Source organism: Argiope bruennichi, chromosome 3, assembly GCF_947563725.1.
Source record: "Argiope bruennichi chromosome 3, qqArgBrue1.1, whole genome shotgun sequence".
NCBI lineage: Eukaryota > Metazoa > Arthropoda > Arachnida > Araneae > Araneidae > Argiope > Argiope bruennichi.
This window is the reverse complement of record NC_079153.1, coordinates 32363064-32381442: the sequence shown is the minus strand read 5'-3', so window position 1 is coordinate 32381442 and position 18379 is coordinate 32363064.

Sequence of the window (18379 nt, the reverse complement as noted above, 5' to 3'; positions counted from 1 at the left end):
CGAGCATATCTAATGAACAAAGCACACACCTCGGGTATTACCTCAAACACTCTTAATGAAAGGAAAAGGAATTTCGCAATGGTATCTAGGCTTCTCATATTTTCGTTGAACGGGCATTTGGAGCTGTTCAGTATTGATAGAATTGTATTCCTCTAATGTAATCCAGTTAGGACACATAACATATGAATTCATACAGGAACCAAAAATTATAAAAAGAATATTTCACTTGATGTCAGTGCAGATTATATCATGACATGGAAGATTTCCTGAGTACTTCAACAGAGTCGGAAGGATGCAAGACAACACATATATATGGTGAAATAGGCTCGGTTCAGCACTATATAATAGAATGTATTGAAATCAATGAAATTAGAGGAAGACGCATTACGCATAGTGATAATTTTAACACAATATTAAAATACCCTGAAAATCTAAAAATATTTTTAAAAAATGATGAAAAATATTTTAAAAAGATTTCCAGCAATTTACCAACAATTTGAAGTTTCTTTTAACTTTTATTGCCTGCTGTTTGCTTTTGCAAAAGCTGTATAGTTAATGAGCATAACAGCCAGTAACAAAAATCCCTGTTTATACGGCTTAGTATTATGGTAATTATTATGACTCTTGTAATGAAAAAAAAAATGCAATCCAATCACAAGGAATACGTCCGAGTTAATTTCCTCTTTTAAAACTTCTATACCCTTTCAACCTTATGACATATGTGTGATTATTAGACTCAAATCCATGAAACTTTTATATAACCTTCGCGTCTAGTTAAAGCAATCTAGATTCAAAATCGAAAGTTTCTGGTCTCCAGTTTTATGGTTAGATTTTTTTTTAATAATACGTTTGATTAAATTAATCATGATTATTTATCGATCCATAATGTAGAATAGATTTTTTTAGAACTTTAAAAGTGCAAAAAATAAAAAGAGATTTTATTGATATTAGACATTATTCTATAACCATCAGGAAATCAAAAAGTTATAGTTAAACTAATATTAGGAAGTCTTCTAACTTTCACAAGACATGTTTGAAATCGCTCATTTTATTTTTCTAACACCGCAGCATTTTATTTAATTTCAGTGCTCTTAATAGTTCGAAATTAAATTCATATCTTCATCGTGACAGTGATAAGTCTTTTGAAACTAAAAAGGCAAAAGACTTTCGACTTATATTTATTTTACCCAGTTCTAAATTTAACTCCCTTCCCCATTTTTCAATATTAAACTTCAAATATCTTTAGCGGCGTATTTGTGTTGGTATCCCGCGGTGACGAACTACAACAAACGCCTACGGATCCGAGAACCCGCCTTTAAGATATGCTACTCCAATCAATAACCAGTGAAGTTAATTTTATCCTGTCATTCAGATAAGCGTTTGAACAAACTGATTTAGAATTCTGCTTTTTCGGTATTATTGGAATACATTTCATTTGTACTTTGCAATCTAGGTGTGCAAAATCATTCGATTCTATTTTTAACCGCTTCTTTGATTATCCCGTGTTATCTCGGGTTCGTATATATTGCAATTTATTATTATCACTAAAAAACTGGGGTCATACAGGATTTGTTCAACATGATTTAGTTTTTCTTCGGTCTGAAGTTCAAAAAGAAAGAAAATATTCTGCTTTGATTGAAAGTTCACAAATTTTGTTGTAGAATTTTGTTTTCGGATGTTAGATCTGGACGGCAGGTGTTTAGCCGAATAGTGTTTGTGGCAGCTGACATGATGATATATGATAAAGAATATGCAGTGCAGATGACTTTTCAAATAGTGATTACGAAGGCATGGACTTTAAATATAGTAGACTAAATTTAACTTTTTTCATCTGCCCGAGGTAACTCGGGAAAGTAAATTGCTGATAAAATTATATGCTTTCGCACCTGTAATAAAAAAGAAATCAACTTAAAAATTGTTTATTATATTTTGTTTCGATCCTCATATTTAAAAATGAAATTAAAAAAGTGATTTTCTAAGAAAATTGTTAAGAAAAACGCATAAAAAATAGTGTTTCATATATATCTTAATATAATTCATTTATTAATGAATTTCATATCTTAAATTCATTTATTAATGAATTTCATATCTTAAATTCATTTATTAATGAATTTCATATCTTAAATTCATTTATTAATGAATTTCATATCTTAAATTCATTTATTAATGAATTTTAATCAAGATGTTTTAATGGAATGTTTATGAAAATTTTATTTATGCAAAATATTTAAAGGAATTTACGTGAAAAGTAAAAGCCTTCTATCACTTAATTTTGAAATTTTGAAATTTAATAATTGTTTTAATTAATAGTGTAATTATTTTTATTTAATTAATTAAAAATTTAATTTCAAAATTAATAATTATACAAAATAATAATTTTTAAATGAATTAAATAATAGTTTAAAAAGAAATTAAACAATAATGTTATAAATTTATTTAAAATTAAATGACTACAATTCTGGTAAAAAATTTTTAAAAAAAATTTCTGTTCCTAAAATTTTTTCCTAAAATTTCTGTTAGCAATGTATTTTTCGTTCAAAGAAGATTTGGAAGTTATAGAAAGAAAAAAAAAGGGGGGGGGGAGGATATAAATTAATACTTTCTTCGGGTCTGTTTTCCTAAAAGGATACATAGCAAATTTCATGGATGACGTCTAACATGATTTTCATATTTATTTTTACTTGCAAATGTTGAATAATAATAATATGGAAATTTTACTACTTCAGTTCCTTAATCAACACCTATTGGGTTCTCAATTTACAGCTAAAGGACATCTCATCCACACTATTTACAGCAAATTTATTTTACCAAATTTATGTATTCTTTTAATTATGCATAAAATCTGAAATGTGGGATTCATTTGAGTTGTGGAAAGTTTAAATTATCTTCTGTCAATAAAATTAACAATTTTTGACACGTTTAGAAACATAAGTAAGCTTAATAAAAATCTCATAAAATTAGTGATTCTATTTTGGATCTACAGATTTTAAAATCTCGGAAATACAAATTTTATTAAATGCAATATGTTTCGTTATATTAGCGTCCCGTTTGAAAGCAACACTAGGACTATTTTAGAATGGATCTCGTAAATTTAAACCGCGACCAGATGACGAGGACTACACCTGAGCTGGCATCCCCTTTCAAAGATTCAGCACTACACCAATGACAGCGACAGGACACCCAGATTTAACGTGCAGCAGACCCGCCTACACTTCGATGGAATCGGGATCGAATCTGGAGCCTTTCCGGTCCCGAAGCTGAGGCCACCGAGGTCATAAAGCATTATGCAATTCGCTAATCAGTGTATGCAAACGTATTCCCTCTAAATTCAGAAAAATAGGAAGACATTCCTAGAAAGTGAAGTACAGAATTATAAATTCTTCCATTTTGGTTGAAATTATAATACCGCAATGGGTCTGCAATTAATTCTGATGGTCTGTTTATAATTTTCTCCATAATCAAAAAAATTGCATGTTAAACCACTATTTGAGATATTTAATAAGTATTTGAGAGATCTTCGGCATTCTGTGAGATCAGGATTTTCAAACTGATCTAGTGCTGTTACAATTGCTTTAACATGAATGGCAATTATGTCGAGAAGTAATAAATTTGTAATATTTTCAGATCCGTTTCATATTGTCATGTATTGAATATTTTTATCATTCTGTTCAAAATTATGTACGTTGTTCATACCTCCCACTTAGTATTTTTAATATGGCTAGAAAACTACAAATCACAGAAAGTTAGATTTCTATAAATTAATAAATCTGTAAATTTTAACTCCATCAAAGAAAACGTTGCGGAAATAATTATTATCTCAAACAAACTAAATCCTTTAGTTAAACAGTGATCTAATTCTGAACAGTGATTAATTAATAGTGATTAGTTAACAGTGATTTAATTAAACTGTGAATTAAAAAACAGCGGCGATATAATTCGTGAACACTTTTTTCCCCGTCATGCAATTTGGTTATTCAGTTTCACTAATTCTAAGAATATTAACATTGCGAAACTGAAACTTAATCTTACATTTTATTTTGTTAAAACAAAACGGTGTGAATTAGCAGAAGAAAAATGAAGCGAAATTTGAAATAGAAGCTTAGAAAAAAATGTTAAGCACAAAACAGACTTCCTTGAAAATATGATAGTTTTTCTTCTAGCTGTTGATTTCTACAGTTACGGCGGATGCCGCGCCTATCTGAGAAATATTTCTATTACCAACAAAAGAAATATGACACCTTTGCTTGTTTTCTTGGTGCTCAGCCAGACGTTATTAAGGAACTAAACGTTTAGCAACGATTAAAAAGGCACCTATTTCTGAATTTACAAAACATTATGAATACTACTTAGAATTACGATTTCTTTAAACGTTTCTTATTGATTTCAATCATTTTTTATTTATTTATTTTAATATTATCTTAAATTTATTTTCTATCTTGTCGAAAAAAATCTGGAGCAGTGTTTTATGCCCTAGTATTTTTAGGCTTACATAACATGGTGCATTTTGTCTTTAACTGGAAACATAATGAAATCTGCATTTTATTTGTTTTTGCTCTAAATTATTAAATTTAAAAATTTTCATAACTCAATAGTTTTAACTCAAAACCACATATTAATTTTCACTTCTATAGCTTGTTATATTTTTGTGTTTGCCTTCCCTCATATACATATTCAGCGACGAATTTCAGATTCATTGACTAGACAACTGGGTTGCAGGCAGGTGCATTCAAAAAAATATTATAGACTTAGTTGCCGAATGAATAAATTTGTAAAAAGTGCAAACTCTATGAATTAAAAAATCATAATGCAATGTGTATTTATATTGAATTATTAAATTCTTTATTAAATAAATTAAAACTTAATCACTCATTCAAAATATATCGAAATATATCTATTCATTTAATTACTTATGCTATATTCTACATGATAAATCCAGCGTTTAATGTTATACTGATTTGAAGTTAGTTATTTCTTTATAATCATAATTAAATACTTTTATTCACATTTAAGAAATCATCAATTGATAGGTATAATTAATGTTCAAAAGTTGTATTATTTTAGTTACTTTTTCCATTAATTCTCTATCTATTTATTTATCTATTTCTATCCATCTAGATCTATATCTATAGATATAGATTTGTCTATAAACATATTTTATAAGGCTATAGAAATGAAAACAAACATTGAATTAAAATAAATTATTGATATATTGATTATATAAAAAAATATGTGAAATGTGAAATTGAATTAACCAGTTATTAAAAGAAGGGCCTATAATGTATAATGCAGGGCTCACTAAAAATTCCTAAATCCATTACTGCATGCGACGACAGGCTAATTAACACTGAACACGAAAACAGATTTGGTTTGAAATTTCATACAGCTCTAGAATTCTGGTGATTAAACTATAAGTGGAATTTCGTCTTTCTAGGTTGTGACGTTTTTAAGCTACCACGTGGATGTGTTTCTTCGCAGATTTCGTTCAAATTGCGTCAGAGAAGAATACTTTTACTACAAAGAACACATACGAAATTTCATTTGTCCGGGGAGTTCCGTTTCTGAATTATTGTGTTTGTTAGTAAAACAATTTCAAAAAAAGTTTTGAAAAACGCAGGAAAAGCTAAAACTTCGTGTTAGTCGATTATAATGTTTTCTCTTTGTGCACAATGGATGCGAGAAAAAATAAATATAATACACTGTTTTTCAATTACGGAAATGGAATCGACTCATTTAATATGACTATGCCATAGCAGACAAATATATCTGATTATCTATTATTGCCATATACTAAGTTATGATATGATATTAATATAATAAAAAAAGAACGATATATTACAATATCAGATTTGCAAAACCCACTTCAAATGAACACGAATTGATGCTGCTTTTATCATTAATGTATTATTTATCTCAAAACGTACACTTTCCACAGATTGATGTAGGAATGTTATTCTTATAGAAAAACTGTTTCAGTGTCTAAGTCTTTGTGCTGATTTTATTACCAATGGCAAAAAATCAGAACTTTGTTTATATCTTTAATTTCAATTTAATTTTTAAGTTGGTTGAGTTTTAATAATGGCGCACTTTTCCTCATATTAATATATCATGACTTCTTCGGTTTTAAAGCAATTATAAATATATTAGTTATCTGCCGGGTTTAAGAAGGAATTACATTAATTATATATTATGCTGCGAAATAGACAAAAAAAAACTTTTGCATAGAAAGCTTATATTTAAATAACAAATATCGTTTGGGTTTTGTAATAAAATATATATATTATTTAAAGATTTATTATTTTATTTAAGATTTTTTTTCGGTTGGTTACATTTGGAAACACATATCTGATAATCGTCTGCTCTTATTAATTGTTTTTCTGTATAAAATTAACAAAAAGAATGATTTAAAAAATGAATTTCAAAAGAATCACACTAGTTCTTTGTTGAATTAAGTTATCTGATTGTATCGGAAAAGCAATTTTTGTGAATCCAGAATATATTAATTCGGTAAGTTAATTAAAATTTCTGGTGACTTTTATTTAGTACGTGAGTATATCTTGTATAGTTTATTCACTATTTCCTATTTTATTTGATTCCGCCTGTCTTTAAAATCTGTTAAGCGATTTTTTCTGATTTTGTTACATTCTAAGGTTTAAATAAAAGGTCGACCCTTTAAATTTTTTTTTCTTTTCCTTGAAATTTTTATTTTGGGAAAAATTATTATGGTAATATTTATAAATTCGACTCTGTTAGAACTTCATTTGAATTTTTAATGCAGAATGAATCAATTTTCTTTCCAACCAGTAGATTAATATTCCAGTTGGCTATTTCTTACCCTTTACAAAATCCTTTTATTACGTATTAAGTCACGCGATTTCTACCAATTAAATTCATCAACTACTCGCATTCAAAGCCTTGGTCGGTTGGCAAAGGAAGAGGTGTGGTCAAATGATAAAATGGTAATAATTATTCTGAAGAGAAACATATTATGATATGTAAAAATGATTCTGAGATATGTAGTTCTGATATAACAAAATCACATTCTAAGGGTATATATTTTAATCATAATTTGTCTTTTTCGCACAAATTTGAATAGAGTAATAATCGATTAATTAAATAATGTATTTTTCACATTTTCATTTGCAGTAAGGAAGATTTTTATTAAAAATTTTTTATTGATTTTTAAATTAATGAAATTTAAACAAAAATTAAATTTAAGACTAAATATCAATAATTTTTTTGATGTTTCACTCTATTTTAATAGAGTTTAAAATAAAATATTCGAAAGTGTCTAATTAGGAATAGTTTCTAAATTTACAACACACAATTTTTGTCGTATTACATAATTTTTCATTACTTCTAATAATAAATATTATTTTTATTATGGCTTGTTGTGAACGAATTTTATTTATAAACCGGAAATAATAAGAGGAAAGCAATCTTTGAATTATCATTTTTTTTAAAAAAACCCACATCAATTTGGAGGTATAGTTACATTACTTCTCCCCATTTGAGTAATTAAAAAACATTTGATTGTTTTCAAAATTATACAAATTGTGCACAACCTGAACGTTTTTTAAGTGAAAAAAATTAATGTTAACATAATAAAAAAAAATTATCAAAATTTGATTTCAAACTTTCCAAATGTTACATCCTTAGATTCATTTGCATGCAGGTACTAATTTTTCATTTATTTAAGAAGAAGATGAAATCGATTTCATATATCCTTTTTATGAGCATGCAGTTAGCTGTTTTTGCTTATAAGTGACTACTATACTACTGGTGGGAGGCAAAGCTGAGGAAATACAACATGGTAAACAATTATAACATGACATAGTCGAGGAATATGAAACGAAATAGGATGATAATAAGTTTTATTCTCAGACTATGTTGTTCAATTGCATTTTTAAATTATTCAGCAATAAATAGCCTGCTTGGCTGAAATGACTGCTGAAGGCTTATCTAGTTTCTTTTGAACTGAAATACAAATGCGAACCAGTTTCCTTGAAAATCCTCCAGGAAAACAATTCACTACTACATCTAACAGCTAAGTCAAACTTCTATTTCAATTGCTCTCTTACTCATTTGACTGAATAAAGAAGTCACACTTCCAGGCTTTTTTTATAAAGATTCTTATGAATTTTTGTATCAAAATAAAATATCCATAGAAAGTAACTCCCAACTTCCATATGTGCTTAAATAACACTAAATGACCAGAGTACTGTGACAATACCTTAGAAATCATGACCTGTCACCCGAAATTAGCATTAGCTCATACTCATTCAATAGAATGTGCTACTATCCATTATTGGGAATAAAGACAACATAATTCTAAAATCATTGCTACATGCTCAGCCATTCACAATAAAACCATTTATTCATTGAACGACTTCCTTTTTGATACTCATGGTGCCCTTTCAGGAAAGGGTTCTTCACTATTTATCGGACCAGCCTATTCATTTGGGGTAATTTAAATGATTCGAATCGTCAGAAAATTAAAACGGATAATATGGTAAATGCGTAATAACTTTATCAGATACGACCGATCTTCGCCGTATAGGCAACTGCCTCATATCGTTATTGTACCCATCAGAGAAGCGAGAACCATCAGCCATATCAGAAGCTTCTTATCATCATATCTGTGGAGCTCCTTCCAGTAGAATGTTATGGTTAAATACGTCAGAAGAAATGTGATTAAATCTCTTATTGGCTCATTTTCACTGACTTTGTGAAATCGACACTCATATAGGCAACTGTTTGACAGAAAGGTCAAGTTTTTATACTGATAACCTTTTTGTTCAAATTTACTTCGGCAGACTTTAAAATACTTTCGGTACAAATTAACTTAACAAAAATGCAGCATTCTGCATAAATCTAAGTTTTCCGATTGTTTATTTAAAAACTTTTCAACAAGTTTATTTTAAAATTAAATAAAAGCGTAAAGACTGCAGTGAAAGTGACTGGAATAAGATTTTCTGTTATCATTGAAGACTAAGAAGATAGCTTTGATCCCCCCCCTGGACGATAAGATGCCATACCATGCCGATGTGACTATGTGAAAATGTTAATGCTTATTAATTCGATTATGTAAACATCCAATCTCTATTTATATTTCTTTTATCTTCTTTTAGGTTACAATAAAAGCTCATTTGTCTCTCATTTACTCATTTCTAAATTTAAAGGCTAAATTTTTAAATTAATTTCATGCTTGCATAGTAGGGGAATTGTAATGCATAATTGTTTCAGCAAAAAACAGCAGTGTCTGGAAGTTAAGAGCCATTGAGTTCAAGCACTCCGTGAACCTTATCGTACATCGATAAATTTTTGCTCTCTTATAATTTCCGAGTACTACTTATTCCTTTAATAAAGTATTGGTTTATTATCAACTAATAAAAGAAATAGCTAACTAGAATTTTATTTCAGGAAATCTTTTGAGACGCACACACACGGGTAAGAGCACTCCAAACAGTAAACAAACTTTATTGGCTTTCTTCCACCATCTTAAGAAGGAAAAAAAGGGGGAGGAAAGTCAATCTTCAAAAAATAAAATAAATAAAATACATGACACGTTCCTCCAATATATATGTTTTTTTCAGTCTAGCTTCGCAAGAAAACCATCCAAAAAACAATTCGCCAAATCCATCAGGGTTCTTTCACCCTCGTCGCCAAAAAGAAAAACCTAAATAACTTTCTATAAGAGAGAGATGCAATAGATGGATAAATCTGATAGTAGCGTTTAATAAAAGACATCCTTCCCCAAAAGAAGAAAGCAAGCAAATAAGAAGTGAGCTTATTTTATAACTTTTCTCCGGAGAAAAAAAAAACTCTTACGAAATCTACCCCTATTTCCAGGAAATCGCTTTCCTGTGGTATTGATCGCATTCCGTTTCCGGGTAAAGTGTACTGCAACAGGGTGGATAGTGTGAAAGTTGGGCCCTTCTACCCGCTTTCGTTCGCTCCACGGGCGCTGCTCAATCAATTCTTCAAGGCACGTGGCTTCTGTTGGATCGTTTATTTTGAAGGATTCTAAAAAAAATAACAATAAATAAGGCCGGACGCTTGAATACTAGTTAATCGCTAGGCGGTTAGAAAGCGAAATGATGCAATTTTCATTCAGGTTCGCGACGCTGGAAAATGGTTTTTCTGTTTGGAAAAATGTGACGCCTGTAAGTGTGTTTGTTGATAGGCAAAGACTAACAATTTATTTGAAAATGTAAAATTGTTGTTCTCTAAATTGCATCTATTAAACATTACTTGAAAAGCGAAAATAGTTGTACTAATAACACATTTCAAGCCAATTAAACACGCCTAAACAAGACAATTAAAAAATATGTTTATATCAAAAAATGAGTAAAAAGCAAATCAATGTTTTTATGAATAAAAATTATGTTTAAAAAAACAAATGAATCAAAACAGTGGCTTACTTTTATGAATTAAAAAAATGTGTAAAAAACAAGCGAATTAAAAAAATATGTTTGTGTCAAAAAATGAGTAAAAATCAAATGAATGTTTTTATGAATAAAATATGTTTAAAAATAAATCAAAACAGTGACTTTTATGAATTAAAAAAATGTGTAAAAGACAAGCGAATTAACAAAATATAATTATGTCAAAAAATGATAAAAAACAAATGAATATTTTTATGAATAAAAAAATTATGTTTAAAAGTTAATCAAAACCAAATTATCAAAAATTAATCAAAAAATTAATCCAGTTTAAACCGGTTTGAAACAATCACGAGACTTCTCTATCGCTCTCTCTCTCTCTCTCTCTCTCTCTCTATATATATATATATATATATATATATATATATATATATATATATATATATAATTTTTTTAAGCTTTCATTTTCAATTTTTCAAGCTGGCAAACAAAGTGTTGTTGGAGCTCGACCGATTTTTAGATGAAATAACAGCTATGATGTCATAGTTCTACGTCAACCTTTTAAAAACGCATCTGCTGTCAAAGAAGCATACGTAACAATAAAGCAATACTGGTAAAAGCAGGTCGACCTTTTAAAAACGCATTTGCTTTCAAAGAAGCCTACAGAATAATAATGCAATACTGGTAAAAGCAGGTAAAAAAATATATGCGATTAAAAGATTATGATGAAAATTGTCACTTATGCTTTATTCATTGCCTACGCGATTTTGAACTTCAGAACTTCCTAACCAGAACAACATCATGTTCTCACATAATAAAAACAAACGATTAAAGAACAAAAACATTGTTTATTAAAGGTATTAGGATAATATCAACACTTTGTCAAGTTGTAGCTGATCAGAATTCTATCAGTTTCATTGCATCCAATTAGTTATTACGATATTTATAAGCCCTGAGAATATGCACAAAAGTGTATACCACACAACCGTGTCATACTTATTAAAAAATCACTATATTCACAGCTTCCCCAGTTTAATTTTTTCTATAAGTATTATGAATGTGAGAAATACATAGACTTCTAATTCACAGAGGTTTAATATTCTATCCTTTAAAGATTTTAAGTTCAACCCTTGTTACTATTCTAAAGAATCCTAATAAAAGAAATTTTTAGCCCCCCCCCCTCTTTAGATTCCTGCTACATATAATTGCTCATGGGTGAGTCACAGAATTTCTAATTTCATACCAGTGTTTTTAAGAGATTAAATTTTAACTGAACCTAATTTAAAATTAACAAAATCAGAATAAAGTAACTTAAAGGCTACTTGACTCTATTACTTAATTTTTTAATGCGCTGTTTGGAATCTTCAGCAAAAAACATCTATGCCTTAATGCCAAGAACTCAAAATTAAAATACGTTAAAGCTTTACAATAATCGAAGCAGATTGAAAGCACAGTTTGCAAATGTATCATGTTAAAAAAAAAGTTTTTTTGAAGAAAACGTTCGGCAGACGATATTAATTTGTGATTAATATTATGCTCGTTCTATAGGTTTGTTGTATGAATTTGAATCGCATTTTAATATCAATTCTAACACAGAATTGATATTAAAATATCTGAAACACAGAATTTAACAATTACAAAATTTATATAACTCGTAAGTAGATAATTTTCACGCTGTCAGTTGGAATGTGAGCCTTGGGAATACCAAAGCGTATATAAATGAATATATACTTTCAAAACATTTTGATTGCGTTTATTTATTTTTAAATGCAATTTTATTCAATAAATGCAAGCTGAAAAACCAGTAAAAAATTATACTATGCTAATTGGAAGCATTAAAACTTTAAAATTACTTTAGTATGGACAGAATGAGGTCAAACAGTCGAAGAAATTAAAAAAAAAATTTAAAGGAAGATTTTAAAGCCCTTACAAAAGTTTGTATATAACAAATTAAATTAAAATTCAACCAAGAAAGTAAACATATTCGTAACAAAATAAAAAATAATATCTGAAAATAATAAAAGCACGCCAATGATGCAAGTAATTCAGCATTAAAATAGACTTGACATTTCAATGGAAAATTAAAATATTCTTACGAAAATATATTTACATTAAATCAAAAAATTGATTCAAATTAAAAAAATAATCGTTTTTAAAAGAGATTTATGGCACTAATAGCTATTTTTTTTTATTTTATTTTAAAGTGGCTTAAAAATAATTTTTTTGCATTGAGTGATGCAGAAGTTATGGCGGGGAAAATAGTAAAATGTTTTAATCCCAATTTCCTTCAAAACATATGTGCCAAATTTTGTTCGAATCCGTGAAGGGGTGTGGAATTTATAAGGTTCAAGAATTTAAACAAACGTATCGATTTTCAGTTTTAAATATAAAGATAAAAACATGCATTTTATGAAAGTTATATACAAAAAAGAACTCAAATATATCATTGATATGGTTATTGCCTAGGACTGTAAAATACCTAAATCCATCATTGAGCCTAGCATAAACGAATTAGGCGCATTTTAAAAATAGGCTCTGATATACCTAAATCTCTTCAGAGAGTTTACTTTAATTTTAGTTATAATAATGCCGCATTTTGAAGAAACTCTAGATCTATTTTGAGACGGAGCTCATAATCATGAGTCACGGTCAAATAACAAGAATGGTGCCTGAGTTGACTGCTCCCTCTCCATGAGTCCGCACCACACCACTGGCGAGAGACATTTGACTTCCACAGTCTTAACCAAGGTCCTTTCTTAAGTGGAATCAGGTTTCAAATTTCGATTTCCATTCCTGAGTTGGGACCTCAATACCAAGTTGCCGCCACTCTCTGAAGAGAAAGTCTCTATTACTTACAAATAATGATTTTAGAGACTGCAGTTAGAAACATGACTCCAATGTATTACTAGTTAGACAGAAAGTAAATTTACAATAAATCTCATTAACATATTTACTGTGATCTGTTGATTTTAACAATGTAAATTTTCCTAAAAGTAGAAATTCGAACATTTTTACACTCGGACCTTATTCTTATGTATACGTGTCCAGGCCATGCAAGCAAATCTTAAACCTTTTAACTACCAATTTTTTAAAATCTTTTTCTCTGCAATCGTGTAGAAAATGAAGCTTAATATTAATAGCTTCTATATTAGACAAATCCATTCGATTTTTTTTCCAAATGTTTTTAAACTCCCTTGGCTAGAACATGATGGTCAAATATATCATCACCCCACCAAAAAAACTACTTTTACTTAGAACTATTTAAACTGATTTTAAGAGGTTAGTGGGATGCATATGTCCCGTTGGTTGTCAAATGGTTAAACTTTGTACATGAATCAAGTCCCAACGAAATAAGAAATTATTTTATAGAAGATATTATTTTAGAATACAATAAAAATTATAAAAATTTCATTTTTTTTTTTTTTTACATTTATTTTATTTTTAAGTTGAAAGTTCTTCAAACAAATATTATTTTTTTTTCCATTCTTGTGAATTTTTATAGTTTCAGATTCATAAAACACCGATAAAATTAACATAAGCATAAGCAACAAGTTCATTAGATTTTACTAATGCCCCATTTGTAAATGTTATCGCATAGTGTTACCTTGCAACGGACCTCATGCTTTTAAACGCCGCTCAGATGACAAGGGTGGAACCTGGGGTGGTATCTCCTCTTCAGGCTTGCGCATCGAAAAACGGACGTTTGAGCATTGCAACAGATTTATTTGCTCTGGGTCGGTGTACTCGAGGATATGTTAGTAAAACCGAACTTTTCACCTGGAGGCGTTCATCTTCAGACCTGACTACTTACACACCAAGAGCGACGCCAGAAAAGTAAGAGTTGATTCATTTCAATTGCTTTCCTTCTTAATATGTTTGTCAACTCTCTTTCTGATTATCAGGAGTTTTTTAATTTAAGTTAAGATCTTCATAATATAAGGCACTTGGAAATTAAAAAAAAAAAATCAGAAGAAAACCAGTGATAAAGTATCTTTGAAAAGGAAAATATGAAAACATTTTTTTTTCAAAAACAAGTTTGATAAGCAAGCATTTTTAACTGCCCTTTTTTATTTTTAGTGTTTTGGAATAAGTTTCAAATTAGTTCAATTTTTTTTCAAAAAAATGTCAAAAATAAATTTAAACAGCGTCAAAATTTGTAATTTCAGCAAAAGGTGTAGTAATTGCAATAAAATACTGTAAAAGTGAAAAATTTGTGATAATTATTAACGATTACCAATATTAAGCAAAATTTATAGTCCGTGGTAGAATATTTAAATATTTCTTTATGCTGAATTTCACTGAAAATTATCAAATTAAGATACAGTAATAAAATTAATAGCAAATCTAGATTTTTTTTTGATATGACGAATTTATGTTATTGAAAAATTCTGTCAAATTCTGAAGTTTTAGAAATTGAACACTATTTTGAAGCTTATAATGTACTCTTAAATTCTAATTTTTCCCCTTATCTTTTCTATTTACTTTTCTTTGCTTTTAAAGTTTATAATTGAACTCCTTCATTTTAATAATGAAATTTGGGTCCTTATTTAAGATATCCCTCAGAGAAACAAATATCATGGAGAAAAAAAACTTACAAATTCATGAAATATATAGGATAAAAATCAACAAATGCATTAATAAATTTAGTGCATTTGTTTGTTTGTGTATATTTTAGTGTATTTCTATGTTATATCTGCATTATTATTAATATCTACGTAAAATAAAGTGTATTTTACATGTATTATGGCGCATTGTTAAGTCTAGTATATTTGTATTTAAATGATATTTTTAAAATATCATTTCTATCTTTTGGTAAAAATATTTAATCACCTTTATATTGCCATAATAATTGAAAATATAATGTTATTAATGAATATTGCTTCTGAATCGTGGTCGTCACTGAATATTGCGTTCTTCTTATTTATTATTTTTTGAGATTTTAACACTTTTATGAAATGATTCTTTTTTTAGTTAAGAAAAGTGTTTCAATGTTGAAGAGACATTGGATATATATTTTAGATATAATATCGAATGAAACTAACTCCACATTTCTATTTATAAACAGTTAGAGTTTAATGAAATTTATATGCAATTATTAATTTTTTTGTATACTCTACTTTATTGGTCGATTTATGAAAGAGGTTTTAACTATTAATACAACTAAATGCTAAATTTATTCTCAACTGTTACCGAATAATTAATACATTAGTCCACTTATTTTGTTATCAATCATAGATTATTTAGAATATGACAGAATTTTAAAAATAGATCAGATTTAATCCTGAGAAATGTTCAGATATTATGGTACACCATCTTTCTATTAATGATTAAAATATGCTCTTAACAAACCTATTACAGAAATTTTTATGTATATCATCATTGCATTCTAAGTATTTTACAAATGAACAATTTTATTAAACCATTGAAAGGTCTCCCTATGCCTTAAAAAATTATTAGTTGGAGTATAAAAATTTACTTGGAATATTTTAATAAATGCTAAGCATAACATAAACCGAATTGAGCGGCAACTTTAATTATTATATTCTACAGTAGATGGCAGCACGACGAAATAAGAACATTTCTCATTTCTAAAGTGCAATATTTGAGTTGTGTTCAATTAGGCAGGATTTGGGGGGGATTTTTATCGTTTTTAATGAATCCTTCCTATGATTTTTACAATTTTAAGCAATTAGCATCAAAATATTTCTTTGTATTATTTATAATCATCTATCTAATCACATGATAGCATTATAGGCAAACTTTCGTCTACAAATTGCGATGCGTATGATAAAAAAAAATCGTACAAAACGCTCAGCTGGCAAACTGTTGCTCTTAAGTCTGCTAAATATGACACGGATATTAAGAGCTCAATAAAAATGGGTTTTTCAAAATTTTAATAAGATTTTTAATTAAAAATTAATCGAATTTAATTTTAGCATTTTCCCTCAATAACTTCCAAGGTGTTATTGTACAAAAACCATTTTTATATCATTTTAAAATTCATAAAATAATTTTTATGAATTTCTTTACTTTTTGTTCTATCAGTTTTGTTTTCTAATTTGAATGGATTTTTAAAAATATTTTAAGTATATTTTACTGCAATACTTTTCATTTTCTTTTATAATGCTGGATTTATATTTATAAGCATTGTGATGGTGTTAAATGAATATTTGAATAGGTGCGTGTATGTTATCGCTGTTATATAATTAAGAAAAAATAATATAATAACTAATGAATTAAACTTAAAACATTATCATACTATGATGTCTTAGACTAAAGATTCGATAGTTTTTTTTTTTTTTTAAATCAACATAAACAGTTAGGTTTTGATTTAATAAATTTTTAATACCTTGTGTTTAAAAATTTTGCTCTCTCATGTCGTTAAGCATTTTCTTTTTTGAAATTATTTAGTATTTATCTAAATAAAGTTTGCCTTGCCGATTGATAATCAATGCAAAAAAAGAAAAATTCATTGTTTCCTATTCGTTGTTTTGATAAGTTCGTGATTTCTCGACACCATAAGCAATTTTTTGTAGTTTATTATTGTTTTACTTAATATTTTTTTTTGAAAACGTAGTAAATAAAGAACCAAAATACACGTTTCCTCAATTTTTTTTTTCAATTCAAAACATCGCAACGATAGCATATAATTTCCTTAGCATTATAAGGGTAAGTTGCAAGTGGGACATTAAACGTTTCTTGACCAACTTGATGTATTTAATGTTATATAGCCAAAATTAATTAAATCGAAAGAAAATGAAAAACGAGTTAATATATTCTTGTTTTTTTAATTATCAACTTTATTACAGAAGAAAATATACATGTGAATGTACGCACAATCATACAACAACAAAACTGAATACTTCTGTAACTTTTTTATTTATAATCGCAACTTTACAAATTTGATTTTAACGGAAATGACTCGAGGGGAGAGGTTTGTTGATTTAAATCATCTGATTAATCGCACTAATTAACTACTGTCTCGAAATTTTTTCATTAAGACTATCAATTTTTCCCTGACTCGATTTGTCGTACCGAAATTAACCTCTCAATAAATTTTATTGGAATTCTGATGATAATTTAGAAATTTATAAGATTTTAAAAATGACGCTTCCAATGTTCAGTTATGAACTTTGGGCGATATCTCGGAAACTATTATATATTTCTTTAAAAAAATTTCACTCACCTAAAGTAACATTATTACATTTCAGAAAGTCATTAAATAAATGTAAAAATAACACAGATTTAATATTTTTTTTATGAATTTTTAAAGATACATGTGAGAAAACATTGAAATGTAACACAGTAAATTTTTACATGGGTAAAAAATTGATACGCTAAGATGCCGGAATCCAAATATATATATATATATATATATATATATATATATATATATATATATATATATATATATATATATATATATATATATATATATATATATATATATATAATACCCCAAACCATTTTCGAAATATTCATAAAAATTATAAAATTCCTACAGTAGATTAGTTGCATCCACTTTTTGAGGGACCATATATTAAATTTAGTTGCATTTATAGAACTAATATTTATGAAACACGAGCTTTAAAGGGGATTATAGTATCGCAGTTAGTTAAATATTAAATTTATTTTCAAATCAGACGATTTTGATTTAACATGAATTCTGCTTTAAAAAAATGAATGATTTTTTTTTTTCAACTCAGACGATATAAAATTATATTGCAAGACAGATTTGATTGTTGGAATGTTTAATTAAGTTTTGCTCTTTATCAACAGTTATCGCTTACAAGTAAATGAAATAAAGATAAAAAGAAATCAGTGCTATTTCTTACTATTCAATAAATTAATTTACACTAAAATAAGGAAATTAATTAGCACTTTTTATTTATTTCTTAATGGCTTAAAGTTTAAAACTCAATCATAATATGGAGAATATTTTAAAAATATTCTTAAAATGATTCCCTCCAAGTTCTAAAATTGTATCCTCTTTGTAA